Below are 9,650 nucleotides of genomic sequence, written 5' to 3'. Positions count from 1 at the left end.
TTTGACAGCGTCTTGCTCTGTTGCCCAGGCTGGAGTGCAATGGCACGATCTTGGCTCACTGCAACCTCTGCCTCCCCGGTTCAGGCGATTCTCCTGCCTCAGCCTCCTGGGTAGCTGGGATTATAGGCACACGCCACCACGCTCGGCTAATTTTTATGTTTTTAGTAGAGACAGGGTTTCACCATGTTGGTCAGGCTGGTTTTCAACTCCTGACCTTGTGATGCACCTGCCTTGGCCTCTCAAAGTTCTGGGGTTACAGTTGTGAGCTACCACACCCAGCCACTAATAGCAATTATTTCTGAATGTTGAACTTATGAATAATTTAAAATTTCCCACGTTTTCTAAAATTTCTGCCAAATATATGCAGTTATCAAATTACACCATAAATGCTATGACAATTTTTTTTTTTTTTGAGATGGAGTCTTGCTGTCGCCCAGGCTGGAGTGCAGTGGTGCAATCTGGGTTCACTGTAACCTCCATCACCCGGGTTCAAGCAATTGTCCTGCCACAGCCTCCCAAGTAGCTGGGACTACAGGTGCGTGCCGACACGCCCAGCTAATTTTTTGTATTTTTAGTAGAGACAGGGTTTCTCCATGTTGGCCAGGATGGTCTCAATCTTTTGACCTCGTGATCCACCCGCCTCGGCCTCCCAAAGTGCTGGGATTACAGGCTTGAGCCCAGCCAACAATGTTTTAAAAAGGAAAAGAAAAGTGGTAGAGGAGCAGAGTCCCATGGGCTAGGGACAGGGACACTGGCAAGTCGAGTTCCTGAGCCCAAGGTGTCTGCACAGGCGCAGGGTAAACTTGCACAGACTGTCAATATCTATTTCCTGGTTGACTTATTTAAATCTCTAAGGAAAAGTTATGGTGAATCAAAATGAGGAAACATTTGAAGTGCACATAAGGAAGCCATCCTTGAGTCTTCCGTTTTTCACACCAAGTATCTAAAAGGTCTGTGCATGTAGTCTTAGATAGGATACCACTCCAAGATGTTTATCCAAAGAGAGAGAGAACATTTTTAGGTGTATGTCCTGCAATGAGAAGGCTAATAAAATACAGTATAAGTTAAATATTCGTATCCTAGTAGGAGGCTCTTTTTTTCTGAAAGAAAAGAAAGAAAATCAGAGCAAAGTTCTGTTCACAGTGACGCTCCTACAATGGATTCTCATCTTCATTCCTCCAAAGAGAACATTTCCACAGTTTAGTTCTCTCTCCATTACATTTTGCAGGCCTTTGATCTCCTCAAATCCATCCTTTAGGAATAGTCAACTAATTAATCTTCTCCCAGAAGCAGATGCTTTGGAGAAAATGGTAATTAGGTGAGCAAAAAAGCTTTCATCTCAAATATTTACTAATGAGTAGGAATGTTCAGCTTACCTTAAAGACCTGAGACAGGCCCCAGAAGGCCCCAGAGTTCTGTCCACCCAGTCATCTGTGGCCTGGTTTTGAAAAGCCATTTATTTTTTCTTTTTCAACTAACTTTCTCATACAGCATCATGCTTTAGTTAGCACTGGACTTTTGAAGTGACCTTTGTTTTGATTCGTGATTTGTAACCCTAATTGTAACAATCAAGCCAGGCCAGGCCACACTGCCAGATGAGCTAATCACATCTTCTATCCTGTCTAATTGGGGTGGCACCTGCTACCCAGTCAGGTGGCCACCGGAGGAGACCCTCAAGGCCCAAAGATGGGGAGGGTTGGGTGGGGTTTGACAAGGGTATGTAGAACATGAGGCAAACCTTACTATGCAGGAACTCCTCTTTGAGTGTCCCAAACATTTCCAAAATTAACCAATTATTTTTTGAATAGATAATATATGCATGAAGCACAGAATTCAAAAGATACAGGGTGGGCATGGTGGCTCACACCTGTAATCCCAGCACTTTGGGAAGCCGAGGCGGGCAGATCACTTGAGGTCAGGAGTTCGAGACCAGCCTGGCCAACATGGTGAAACCCTGTCTCTACTAAAAAGACAAGAATTAGCCAGGCATGGTGACATGTGCCTGCAATCCCAGCTACTCAGGAGGCTGAGACAGGAGAATGACTTGAACCCGGGAGGCAGAGGTTGCAGTGAGCCGAGATCGTACCACTGCACTCCAGCCTGGGTGACAGAGCAAGACTCTGTCTCAAAAAAAAGAATTCAAAAGATATAAAAGGGTATGCAGGTATGCAGTGGCACTAAGTGCATTTCATGCAGGCACATTGTGTACGGCTGGGCAGGTACTATACTGCACAATTCCAGGGAGCCCCATGCCCATAGTCCGAAATTTTTACACTTTTTTTTTTTTTTTTGAGAGGGAGTCTCGCTCTGTCACCCAGGCTGGAGTGCAGGGGCATGATCTCAGCTCACTGCAAGTTCTGCCTCCCGGGTTCACACCATTCCCCTGTCTCAGCCTCCCGAGTAGCTGGGACTACAGGCACCCATTACCACGCCTGGCTAATTTTTTGCATTTTTTAGTAGAGACGGGATTTCACCATGTTTACCAGGATGGTCTCGATCTCCTGACCTTGTCATCCTCCTGCCTCAGCCTCCCAAAATGCTAGGATTACAGGCGTGAGCCACTGCGCCCGGCCAAATTTGTACTTTCTGACTTTTTTTTCAAGATAAACTCCTTTTTCTTATTGCATAAATAATATATCTTCTTGGGGGAAATGTGGAAAGTAGTGAAAAGTTCAAAGCACATAAAAATAATCTGTAATCCCACCCACTGGCAATAGCATCTGCCTACCTATGGATGTGGTTCCTTTCAGGGTTCCTTTCAGTTCTTTTAAAAACACATATATTGGCTAAGTGTAGTAAATAAAACAATTTCATTGATTAACATCTGCTAGACTCTTCAGCTCCCTCTCAAAACCCACGTATAACCAGGACCTAGAGAAAGCATTGTTTTTTGTAAATAAAACATATTCAGGCTGGGTGCAGTGGCTCATGCCTGTAATCCCAGCACTTTGGGAGGCCGAGGCAGGCAGATCACTTGAGTTCAGGAGTCTGAGACTAGCCTAGGCAACATGGAGAAACCCATCTCTACAAAAGTACCAAAATTAGCTGGGTGTGGTGATGTGCATCTGAAGTCCCAGCTACTTAGGATGCTGAGGCAGGAGAATCGCTTCAATCTAGGAGGCGGAGGTTGCAGTGAGCCAAGATCATGCCACTGCGCTCCAGCCTGGGTGACAGAGCAAGATTCTGTCTCAAAAAAAGTTCTGGAGTGTTGCGGGGAAGGGGAATGAAGGTAGAGCTTAGATATGGTTAGCAAACCTCAGGCCTCAGGACCTTCCGGCAACTTCTAGATAAAATTATCCCCTTAGTCTGCTCCCATTTTAAAAAGGAGTGGGTACCAGATACCACAGGCTCATGAAGAGGTTTTCATTTCTTTGCACTGAGATTTAAAAAAAAAGGCACCATGCAATATTTTTCAAAGAGTTAAATTCATTCATTCATATAAAAAGGGTTGCCTTCAATAATATCCTACTTTTTTATGTTAAAATAGGCTTTTCTTTTAGAAACAATGAAAGTTTCAAAACACTTTTCTCAACAATCGCACACACACAAAAGTTGGCAACCCTCTATCACTGCCCTAAATTATTTTTGAAATTTTAATGACTTGTGAAATCTGAAAGTCTCAGAATCATTGAACTCCATATGAACCTCTTAGTGGATGAAGACCTCCACAGGGAAGGCTCTGTTATTTATTAATTTGTCTGGCTCACCCAAGGCCCTAAATATACGTTCAGCAAGCCACTGGACGAGGAGCTGGTCGGAGTGGGGCTTTGAAAGAGGGGGTTGGGCTAAAGCACCCTGGTACACTGGAACTGGGAAAGGCATTCCCATTTGCTACACGGCCATGATTGCCTAATCCCAGGTAGGTGCTTTAGATTCTCTGTATCTTTGAATTGCTTGTGAGGACAGTATAAGTATCAGTATTCTCATTTTACCACAGACGAAATGAAGACTCTTAGAGATGAAATTGCCTGAAATTACATGGCTGGCAAAGTGCAGACTTTAGATTAGAACCCAGGGTAGTTGGATGCTGGAGATCTGATGTCTCCCACCACACCACAGCCAGATCACAGACCACCAGTTAAGGACCCCTGATCTGGGAAAGTTGGGAATGTATACGCCTCCCTTCCCCCTAAAAGTGGGCGAAATGTTAAATGGGAAGAGGCAGGCACTTTCTTAATTCTCAGCACCCCTTTGGTGATGACTCTGAACCCCTTGGACCTGGATCATAATGGCTCCATTTAAAAAATCAAATTGAGGAAAAATAACAAAGAGCTAATCCAATTCTATGCAAATGTAGCAGATAAATTATGTCTGTTCACGCTCAGGTTCCCTTTCTGTAGTTCCCTCCCTCCTCAGATTTACTGGCTTGCACCCAAACCAGCCTCAATTTGATTCACCAGAAGCCCTCAAGGCTGAGTAATTCATATTTATTCACAATTGTATGCACAATGCACTCAGAATGCAGTTCCTGTTAGCTCTGGGCTTCTCAAACTTTAAGGTCGGGTACAAATGCAGATTCCGATTCAGTAGGTCTGGGGTGGGGCCTGAGAATCTGCATTTCTAACGTGCTCCTAATGGATGCCGATGCTGCTGGTCCTTGGATGGCCTATTGAGTAGTCAGAGCTTAGGTCATATTAATTTGCCTAACTAGGTACTTTCTGAGCTGGGACTCACGGTAAAACCCTCTCTCAGGGAAGATTGTCTTTCAGGCACTTCGTCATAGCATGATTCCATCCTGATCTCTGGGAAATGAGAGCTTGTGTGTGCTACGAACAGAGCTTAGAGCCTCAGCAAACAGTTGTGCAATGTATTCTTTTTGTGTAAGGTCTCCTTTTGAAGTCACATCAACAGTCACTTGTCGACTTGAATTCTATATAAAAGATGGCTCTTTGTGGAACCTCCTCTTTCACATTTGCCTCAAATACATACTTTCATTGTGAATTATCCACATAATTAAGAATGCACAAATTAGACATATCAATCTATGTATAACAGTAGATTGTAGCACAGATACTAATATAATCTTATATTTGCCTTAGGCCTATTTCTTTATTTAAGGTTACATAATTATATCCTGAAAAAAGCCATAGTGGTCATCTAGTATTATTTTACAGAGGAAGAATTGTGGTTCACAGAGGGTGATTAAGTTGTCCAAGGAGACTCAGAGTTAAGGCTGCTAGAAGCCAGAACTCAGTCCAAGGAGTCTGGAACTGGCATGCAGACTGGGTGCCCTGTACCAATTGGTAGAGGCAATCCAAGGCACATGAGTTCTCCTACTGTCTGCATCCTTAAATATTCCCCCTGAGGAGGCTTTGACATTCCTGCCTACACCTTCTTTGTGTGTCTTTAGGAATCCACAGACTACAAGGGATGGCAAGAAGGCTGTGTGTTATGTGGTGATGTCAGCTGCTGGCGTCGCTGAGGTCTCAGTGGTGGGAAGTTAGAAGAGAGGGTAGCAGAGGAACCCACCCTGTTGCCTCGGGAAGTATAATAGAAAGCATACTCAAGCCTGGCTTGCTAGCCACCCCCACGTTTAACCTTGAGAATGTCAGAGCCTGAGGGATCAGCCTAGGAGCCTCCCGTCTTTATGAATGAGTACTTTCCTGGGGCTGGCAGGGCAGCTCCTTTCAAAATACAAGTGGGTTCCATGGTGAGCACCACTTGTCTGGATATATGACAATGACTTTTCAAAATTTAAAAAAGAAAGAAAGTTTAAAAAAGAAAATTGTATAAGACAGAAGCAACTTTCAAAGAATTTTTATCCCTCAGGCTCTTTTTTTTTTTTTTTCCAATTGCACATACATATATTAATACCTGTTTGTGCAAAATAATACTCTCCCCTTTTTTCTTCTTTCCTTTCCTCCCTCCTCCTCTTCCTTTCTCTCTCTGTCTCTCTTTCTCTCTCCCTAACTTGGAATTCCCTGAAAATGCAAGTGTGCTGGGAAGCAAACTTAACCTATACAACATGTATGGAGCTGAAATTTTTAGATAATCAGAATTTAGCACAACACACTAAAAAGTGTTTCTCAAAGCCTGTTATATGCAACAGAGTTTCCATAGGATGTGCTGGTAAAACCAACCAACCAAAAGAAGAGGTTCTGCCTGTATTTAATTGAACAAATATCCTTAATGCTGCAAGTGGTATGTATCCCTTACAAATTTCCAGTGCCGATTAGCAAATTAAAATACCGGAGAAGTACTTTAGTAATGAAACATTTACATTTTGTTTCAATGTAAAGTGTGGTCTGAAAACTTACTCAGCCGAATGTCTGAACTGTTTTTGTTGGTCTGTGGTAAGTACTGAAATGAACTAGATAAGCATTTAGAAAGTTTAGAGAAATTAGAATAATTTAATGCTTGTTGATACTACTAATTTAAAAAGCTGGGGTAGTATTTCTTTTTGTTTTTTAACATTTTACCTATTAAATAATTAGTTTTACTGTATTTTGCAAAAAAATTGGTCTGAGACAAATTGAAAATTAAAAAAAAGAAATTGGTCCTTTACCACAGGGAGTTTGAAAAGCACTGGTTTAAAACCATTTTTCCCAGACTTATTAGACCAAAGAAACCCTGTTAAACTACCCTGTTAATAGCCTAAGGAACTTGAGTTTTGCAGACTATATTTTGGGAAATGCTATGCAAAAAATTTAACCAGATGCAATTCAATCGTTCTTTAATAATTTCAAAAGCAGCTCAGGAATTTGAGGACTTCAGGCTCATCATTTAGAGCCACAGTTTTCAGTGTGCTGCAACTGGGTTGTAGTCTTAGCTACTCAGCACGTGTACAGCACAGGCGACCATGCTGCCGTGTTTGCCGTGTGAAGAGCCCAGGGGTGAATATTAATAGCCCTGAGAACCTGAGCAAGGAGTGAAATTTGCAAAAAGCAAAAACATTTTTAAAAAGGGAGTGACATGAGATGATGTACTTAGCACTAATTAAAATTTCATGCTTGGCCAAATCAAGTACTCATATTTTAGATAAATCTAAGACTATAAGTTATGAAAATTTTATTTCCTCTTCTCATTCCTTCAAAACTGAGTTGGAAGAATTTTCATTTTTAAAAAAGTCCTTATTTCCCCCAAATTACCTTAGTTTAGTGCTAATTTAGTGTCTTCATTATTAATTCAAATTTGCAAAGTTAAAGGAAACCAGTTTCTCTCTCGATTGTAAGAGGAAAAAGAAATGGCTTTATTTTGGCTGAGCGCAGTGGCTCTCGCCTGTAATCTCAGCACTTTGGGAGGCTGAGGAGGGCAGATCATCTCAGGTCGGGAGTTCGAGACCAACCTGGCCAACAGGGTGAAACCCTGACTCTACTAAAAATATGGAAATTAGCTGGGCATGGTGGCAGGTGCCACCCTGACTCTACTAAAAATACATAAATTAGCTGGGCATGGTGGCAGGTGCCTGTAATCCCAGCTGCTCGGGAGGCTGAGGCAGAAGAATTGCTTGAACTTGGGAGGTAGAGGTTGCAGTGAGCCGAGATGGTGCCACTGCACTCCAGCCTGGGTGACAGAGCTAGATTCTGTCTCAAAAAAAAAAAGAAAAAGAAAAAGAAAAAAGAAAAAAGAAAAAATTTACAAATATGATTGCCTTTTAAATATCTTTCTGCCAATGTGCTGGTCCTTCATGGGTCCTTAGCTTCTGTGCCTTCCCTTCTGTTCCCTGACGTCTATTTTAGGAAGCTGGAAATTTCACTTCCCAGACACTCTTGTCAGTTGACTTTCTGTTAGGCTCTGCCCTGGGAAGCCTTGACAAGAGACTCGGAGGCAGGCAGAGGAGAGCCTGCTTCAGGCTTCTGAGGCGCTGCAACAGGGGCTGGGGATTCCTCAGCTCCACGCGCTGGTGCTCAGGGCTTACTCCGTGGTGCTGCACTTGGCAGTTTCAACATTAGTCTGTGGCTGCTCCCTGGTGGGCTCAAGACAGCGCAGGACCAGCCAGCAGCAGAGTAGAGAGGATGTGCCTGGTAACCCTTTCCCCTCCTTTTATTCCACGGCCCCAGGAGTGATAGTATTTCCTCACATTCCTAATATTTGGGTTATCTCATCTTCCCCTTTTGTTCTTTCAGACTTTTCAACACTGTAGTAATGAGTTGTCTGTAGTAAATCCTCTCTGTTTGAAATATCTAGCAAGGTACCCATCAGTAAGCCATTCAGAAGAAAAACTGATACTGGTACCCTGTTTAAATATGGAGATATACATATTTGAGTTATAGGTACATATATGTTACATTTCATATCCAAAAAGACTGCAATTGAAAATATATTTTAAAGTCCACTGACAAGACCTTGTTTTGCCCAAATTCGTGCAAAGATGCAATTGGTCATTTAGTAATGAAATAAACAAATTAGAAGTTAAGGTAGCTGGATGGTGGTAGGTGAATGGGAGTGAGAACCTGTAGTTGATCAAGTGTATAGTAACAGATACTGGCTTTAAAAATGTATTACTTGGCTGAGTACAGTGGCTCATCCCTGTAATCCCAGTACTTTGGGAGGCCAAGGTGAGAGGATTGCTTAAACCCAGGAGTTCGAGACCAGCCTGGGCAACATGACGAATCCCTGTCTCTAGCAAAAAAAATTACAAAAATTAGCCAAGCGTGGTGGTGTGCACCTGTGGTACCAGCTACTGGTGGGGGAAGAGAGAGGCGGGGGCGGCGGTTTAGGTAGAGGATTACTTGAGCCCTGGAGGCAGAGATTGCAGTGAGCTGAGATCGTGCCACTGCACTCCAGCCAGGGTGACAGGGCGAGAGAAAGACCTTGTCTTTAAAACAAAAAGTACTTCATGTATTTCCTGAATAGTTCGAATAGGTGTTTTCCAAAATGCAATTCATAGAACTCTGGTCTTCACTTAGGGAAGAAAGAGGGATTCTGTGTTCATTTAAGTCTGGAATGTAGATTGTATTTTACTATTTCTCTTGGCAAGTCATAAGGCTATTAGCATATAAGTGGCTCTGAGAGCTTGTAGTAAAGGTACCTGCTTAATTTTGTTTAAATAAAATTTTCTAAAATTTGGTTGATCGTGGGATTTTTTTCCTGTTTATCAATAGTGAATTGCCATATTTTAGAACTTATTATTGGCCAGGCATTTTGCAAGAATTATTTTATTTAATCCACTGCTTAACATACACACATGCACACATAATTGTATCACTATCCCTAAATAGCTATTGCTGGTTTTTGGATTCAAGGAAATGTAACAATGAATATTAAAAAATGTAAAAGATAAATATTTCATCACATATTATGCTTATCTCCTCACACATTTCACTCTATGCCATATTTGGCTTGGTATTTTAATTTTATAAACATTTCCTTATGCAATATAAATTGCATAAATAGTGAGTATATGGCTTCCTTAGCCAATGCTGGCAGCACAGTATTATTGACGGCATCTCCCCTGGAAACTGCTTTTCCTCACAAAGTGTCCAGGGATTAAAACACAGAAAGATATAGGAGTAAGGATTTTTTTTTTTTTTTTGAGACGGGGTTGCTCTGTTGCCCAGGCTGGAGGGCAGTGGTACCATCTCGGCTCACTGCAACCTCTTCCCGAATGCAAGGGATTCTCCTGCCTCAGACTCCCAAGTAGCTGGGATTACAGGCATGCACCGCCACGCCTGGCTAATTTTTGTATTTTTTAGTGGAGACAGGGTTTC

This window comes from Mandrillus leucophaeus, unplaced genomic scaffold, assembly GCF_000951045.1.
Source record: "Mandrillus leucophaeus isolate KB7577 unplaced genomic scaffold, Mleu.le_1.0 Scaffold12, whole genome shotgun sequence".
NCBI classification, from domain to species: Eukaryota; Metazoa; Chordata; class Mammalia; order Primates; family Cercopithecidae; genus Mandrillus; species Mandrillus leucophaeus.
The sequence above is the reverse complement of the archived record's forward strand: the minus strand, read 5'-3'. Positions refer to the sequence as shown.